Here is a 7,167-nt window from a genome sequence, read left to right as displayed (position 1 = left end):
GGTAGATGGGTATTTGACTCAGTAAGTGAAATTTCTTATTCCATTAAGCAATATCATCAAAGGAAAATGGAGGAGCTAGGACTTTCAAGAGAAATGAAAACTGTAAAATTGTTTTTGCAAAGTAAAAGATTAACTTAAAAATAATTAGACTTATAGTGGTCAAATGGCCACCAATTATTTTTCTAGTCAAATTTAACTCAGTGGAAACCTGATGAACAGGATATTGATTTTAACAAAATTATTTTTCACAAGAAAAATGAAACAGCAGATTTTAAAGGTCAAAGGAGGAAAATATATTTGGTAGTGTTGGTATGATTTGTGAGTGACATATTTTAGAATCAAAGTAGTTAATATGATAAGTAAAATGTTGATGCTTAAATTAGGAAGATGAGGGCCAGCCAAATAGCTCAGTGGATTAAAGTGACACATACACATGGTTGACACTGAAAAAGGATCTACAAACTGCGGTACAGGGTTCCAGGGTAAATGCTAAGGGGATTTGACTGACCTTGTCAGATACAAAAGTTACATTTTTTGTTTTATAGGTCTTGTTTTATCGTGGTCTTAACCATCCAGCAGAAAAGTATAAAAATGAGGTATAAAAACTAAAACCGTATTAATTCGCTGAGCTGGAAGGCCTCAAATTAACAACTTCTGACATTGCCAGTCCTATGGATAACCCACTACTGTTACGGATTACTGGACTATATTGGATTATTCTGCTGAATTCATGCACCTACAATATTTAAATGGCAATAGAATACCCATCTCTGAAAAAACTAAGCAAAAAAGGGGTATATAAATGAAGGACCATTTTGTAGTGAGAAAATATATATCTGTATATACAAATTAGTAAAAAAATTAAAATAGATATACAGCTACTTTCTCTTAGTTCAGTGAGAAGAAAGATTTGTACTAATAGTGCTTAGACAAGATAACATGCCTGTATTTTGTACTGTGAATAACTACTATGAAGACAGCAATATGCAATGTATTAATTATTGTAACTGTCCTACTAACCTGCTTTGAAACTGTCTCATTGCTGTTTCTCAATAAAATAAATGAAAAAAATAAGAATAGAAATTATCTGATATGCTGTCAATAATTTCTACCAAAATAAAAATACAATATAAACTATACTATATAAATATATGATATAAAATATTCAGCAAGATTATCACAAAATTATGATTTCAGTTATTTGACTATGTTAAGATGTTAATTATTAGAGGCTCAATGTACATATTTAAATGTTATTTATGTAAAGACTTGAACTCTTGCATTTGTAAATTTATCTTCAAAACTTACAGAACTCATGGTACACAGTATATCAATATTATTACACAGTCAAGTGATATTTTATGGCTTTTATCTCTTATCTATTGATTGCAAAAAATAAAGAAAATTAATATTCGTGTTAATCACTACAGAAAAAGTGTGAGGGAGTGAAAATGATCCATGAACTGAAAAATCCTTTCATGTTTTGGATATCACAGCTTTCATGTAAGAAGAGTTGATTGGATTTAAAATCACCTTTCACACAAAAACATAGGACATTGTAAGAATGCTCCTTGTTTTCTCTTCCTAAATTATGTGTTGCATTTATTTAAATCACAAAAAATGAGCTGTTTCATTTATTGTTCTGTCTCTGTATCATCTGTAATGTTTAAGGAGTATTCACTACATGAAGCAAATATTTATTCCACTGAATCTCCCATGGTAACTTCTGGTATGTGACTATTTTATTGAGCGAAGGAGAATGTTATAGATTTAAAACCATCTTTTGATTTTCCCGAAAAGGAAAGCTCTGAGGGATTCTCTACTATTTGCTGCCTTCATTCTATATTCTGTTACTGATATGCACATTAGCAACTATGAGGCCAAGACTCTCTTGGTAAAGTGGTTAATGATATGAAATTCAAATATGCTCTCTATCACAAAGGTTTTCCAGTTTTCTAGGTCTGGAATATATGTATTCCTATTTTTTTATTTACAGTACAGAAGAGATAACACCTCTAATTTTCTATATATAAAAATCATTATTTCTTTTCCTTTGCTTTTTTCTTTATTGTGTGTATGTGGTACGGAAGATTGATACATGACTTCAATTGTTCAAAACATGTATTCTATCACTGAGCTCTACCTTAGTCTCCTAGATATACACTTTTCTGATTAATCCTATCCTATCAATTCTGACTAATCAAAGACAATAGCAAAAGTATAATTTATGGCTCAGATCTTCATGGAATTTGATACATAGGGGAAATCACAGGCATAGTGGCACACAGCTGTAATTTCTGCTCTCAAGGTGCTGAGATAGGAGGACAGAGAGCTCAAGCCCAGCCCTCACAGCAATGTAGAAAGACCTTTTTTCAAAATTTGAAAATAAAAATATAGAAAAGGATGGGTTATTTAAGTGTGAAGGACTGAATTCTATCCCAGATGGACAAAATGTCTTACACATTCAGGAATTTTTGAAAATAAAAATTTAAAAGACTATGTTCAGTAAGAGAAAACATGTGAATCACTGAATAATTTCTCATTAGTTATTTAAGTAAAGTATCCTATCACAATGGTTTTCTGTGAAGCAAACAATAGAAGTACATTGCTTTCCCCCAACCCTCACCCAGAAACAAAACAAAACAAAACAAAAAAAACACTGTAGGCCAGGTAACGAGTAATTATATGATTCTAAAAAATCTCTTCATTTATGTACTAAAAGAAATCTTTAAATTTAAATTTTATTTTTAATGGGTCCCTAAACTTATCATGGTTATATAAATATGTGTTAACACGTGGTATTTTGATGGGTGTGTAATTTTTATAGTGTTTAAGTTAAAATAAGTATATTTCTGTCAATTAGTTTTGTTGATTGGTACTTGAATTTTATCAATAGAAATAATTTTTGAACATAAATATGAATGTTATCATATAGTATTCCATTATTTATATGTTAAATGCTGTTTAAATTTAAACATAAACTAATTTCATCAAAGTTTATTTGTTCTTTATGGTGAAAACTTTCAAAAAACTTGCTTGTAATTTTCAAAATGTTCAGAACAAATGATTATTGCAATAGCCGTACTGTGAAATATTACCAAAGAATACCCAACTATGAGAGATATGATATTTTTCTATGCCTGACTTATTTTATTTAACATAATGATCTCCAGTGCCATCCATGATTTTATAAATAGAAATATTCATTTTTATATCTTATTTTGGTATTCTATTGTGTGAATGCACCATGTTACTTATTCATTCATCAATGATGAACACATGGATTGTTTCCATCTATGACTATTGAGTATAGCATTTCATTGTACATGGTGTGTGGATGTCTCTTTAAAGTAAGAGCCACCAGGTGCAAGGGGCCCATTCTGCCTTCTTGAGCCTACTGGAAAGGAGCGGCAGGACCCGCAGCCACCAGGGCACACAGGGTGCACTCTACCTCAACACATCTACCAGGAAGGAGCCCAGAGACCAGCAGCCAGTGGGGTCTGGCTGTTCACTTGGACTGGGCTCAGCTGGAAGGAGCCAAACGTAGCAATCAGAGCCAAGCCATGTCCTACCAATCAAGTTACAGACCATTAGATCTAGGCCCAGTGAGCTGAGGAATACCACTGAGCCCAGCTGAGGCCAGACCAAAGCCCAGAACTATAGGAGCATCCTTGTGGCACAGAGGTGGCATCAGATAATGGGCTAACTACTCTTTATGGAAGATTTCAGGTGCATGAAGGGGAGGTGCCCAGGAGGAACACAGGGGAAGTAATTTAAATACAAATTCCCAGTTTAAGAACTGCTTTGTTATTCAACTATAATGTTTGTTCCTATGGTTTAAAGTATAAACCTATTAGTTACAAAAGTTGATCAATTTCTAAATTTCTCTGGATAGTTTTAGTATTGATAATTGTACTACTACAAATAGGAAACCTTATCTGCCTTAACCACATGTTGTCCCTTAGGCATCAATATCGGGAGGTGCTCTGGTAATAACCTCATCAAAGTCCAATGCTGGAGGACAGAGGACAGTGCCAAAAGGAAACCAATATCTCACTCTCAATCAATAGTGAAAGCAAGACTTAGGTTACACACAAAACAAGAATCTCTGACACAGAGAAGATACCTAAAAAGCAGACTCTTTACAGAGAGGGTCTGACTTCAGTGATACAGGTACCTGCTACGAAACACTCACAGAAATCAATGAGTTCTCTAGCTAAGAAATAGAAAATGACAAAAAGAAGAAGTAAAAGTTGCACTGCCAGGCACTGAACCCACCCAAATAAAACCCAAGAGACATCAGCATAGAAAAAATTAGAAGCCACAAACCTGAACTCTTTGAAATAACAACTGAAGTAAAGAAACAACTGCAGAAGTGTGTAGAGGACATCAGATCAGAAATAATCTCATGGTAAAGAAGAAATGATAGCTACAATGAAAGAACTATTAAGTGTAGCTGGCAATATTGTTTTATTCTGCAGGTTCTCTTTTAGTCTGTTGCTTTTTTTCCTTTCCTTATCAGATTTTTAACTTGATATGACCCGTTTATTTATTCTTGATGTTATCTCTTATACACATCAGAGTTTATTCAGAGACTCCTGCTCACCTGACTTCAAGACTCTTTACCTATTTTCTCTTCTAAACATTTCATTTTAAACATTTAGATTTTTGGAACACTGAGGTATCAGTTTAGCTTCAGTATTCTCTATATGGATAGCCACATGTGGACAGTGAGTTTTCCTATCATGTATTGCTAAAGAGGCCTCCTTTCTTCATACATGTATTTGTGTCAAAGTTCTGGAGGCTAAAATTATTTGGGTTTATTTTTTGATCATCTATTCTATTTTTATATCTACTGTACTCTATTCTCCTCTATTGATCAATATGTTTCTTTTTTGATATTTGTACCTCACTGTTTCTAATTACTGTAGCTATAAAATCTACATTAAAACCCAGGATTGTGCTGCTTCCTACTTTGTTCACCTTACCCAGGACTGACTTTACTACTATGGATTTCTTCTGAATCGCTATGAACTTTAGGATTATTTGATCTAGTACTATGAGGAATTTGCCAGATTTTTGAATGGGATTGCATTCTCTATAAATCAGTATTTGAGTATGTTAATTTCTAAATATTTAATTTTTCTTTTTATCTAATTTACATGGGATTTGTCTTAGTTACTTTTTTGTTGCTGGGGCCAGGTCCCAGACATTCACAAGTTAAAGAAAGAGAGTTTTATGTTAACCAACAGTAGAGCTTTCAATTTATAGCCTAGCAGCATCGCAGAGGGTCATGGTAAAACAGACAGTCCAGAGCAGTTTCTTTGCATCTTTTTGTGTTTGCAAATGTTATTGAGATTCATCAGTACTGAAGAATATTATATATGTTCTATACATTTTATAAACCTTACCATTTGCTTAATTAATTTATCTGACTTTTATGGGCACTATTGTACTTACACGAATAAAAATAAACTTAAAGATACAGGTAGAGATGATGGTGGTCACTAATATATCCATATGGTAAAATTTTTAAAAAGGGTCATTTTGTTAATGATAGTGATTCCTTTATATTTTATCACTTATTTAGTGAAACTTGGCAAAAGTTCAGTGTATTTGTTTAAATTTATTTGACCACCATATGAAAATAAAGTTGAGACTCAGTGTTCTCCTGTAGCTCCTGCAAAGAATGAATATTTTGCTGCAGGTACTTTAGATAAGATTTACATAAGATTACTAAACTTTTTCCCTTCAGGCTATATGATGTTGGGGGTAGAATGATAGATGTGATATTTGGTAAATCAAACGTTTTGGTTCCAACTCTTACTCTGGCTTACTATAGTCCAGTTCTCAGCATGCTTTGAAGCATTTGCTCTGATGTCCCTTGTTAGGTTTTTCTTATACTTCAGCTCTCTACTGTTTTCTATCCATGGATGTATCTGACATAACATATTGTCACTGCCATTAGGGAACCAACCTAACATTTCAACTTGTGAACCCAGATGTGCAAAGCAGTTAACCCTGGTGAAGTTATCATTGACCTATCAGGAAGAGATATTGCTGTTCCCAGTTTGGTGCCCCAGGTAGCCAATTCTGCGATATATTTCATAAGACTTTTCCAAAGGTCACAGGTGAGCTTTAACACTAGCCAACCATAGCAATGACCAGTTTGACAGGCCAGCCTTGTATTGTTTTTTTTTCCATCATGCTCTGTCCCTTATTCTTTTTGCAAAAACCAAATATACTGCCTTTGAAACAAGTATTAGTTTTTGCCTCTAACTTTCAGAATCCAGGCTTAAATAGCATTCAAATACTTTGCCAAATAATATATACCAAGTTTTCTCAGAAAAATAAACAAAGTGCATATGTAATGATAAAAGTTCGAGAAATTACAACAGTAAATACACTTAAAATATTCAGTCCTAAAATTTCTGTTGTATACTTAGCTACAGATCCATATTTTTCCTACAAAATATGTATTCTTATAATATTAAAAAGTACTTCTGTGAAGACTACTGTATTGTTTTCCTGTTATTCCACCATATTTTCAGTTTACAGAGCCATAAAATAACCAAACTTTTTCCTAATTATTATGGTATTAAACACTGAAAAGCATGATTTTTTTCATAAATTAGCAAATATATTCAATATGTACTAGACTTAAATCTTTAAGAGCATCATATAAAGATGCTCATAATTCTAGTTTTAATTGTAAATACCTGTTCCTGCCTCCAATACTGGGCTAAGATGATTACATTAAATTTACATTTAAAGATCAAGCAAATAATTAAAGGATGTGTATGCAAATGTTGTTTGCAGAAACCTTCAAGAATGGAAATAAATTCAAGACCATTTCTGTCTGGCAAATGTGATGATATTGCTTCTAATTATTATTATGGTCTATAAATATTATTCTCCCATAGTTATGGATGACTTAATCTTCTATTCTCCCATCGATATGTAGCTTGATTTTGTCAGTGAAATATGAACAACTCATGGATTAATTCTCCCCATGACTAGCAATTTGAGAATCTGGTAAGAAAATCAGCTAATGTCAAGTTTTAAAATATAAGTTGTTGCTATAAGTCACTACAATCCAAGAGATGTTTACTGCAACTTAACTTGCCCATATGGAAATATGGAATCATGAGAAAAAGCAGTGCAAAC

This window comes from Octodon degus, unplaced genomic scaffold, assembly GCF_000260255.1.
Source record: "Octodon degus isolate 3935 unplaced genomic scaffold, OctDeg1.0 scaffold00202, whole genome shotgun sequence".
In the NCBI taxonomy this organism is placed as follows: domain Eukaryota; kingdom Metazoa; phylum Chordata; class Mammalia; order Rodentia; family Octodontidae; genus Octodon; species Octodon degus.
Note: the sequence above shows the minus strand (reverse complement) of the source record.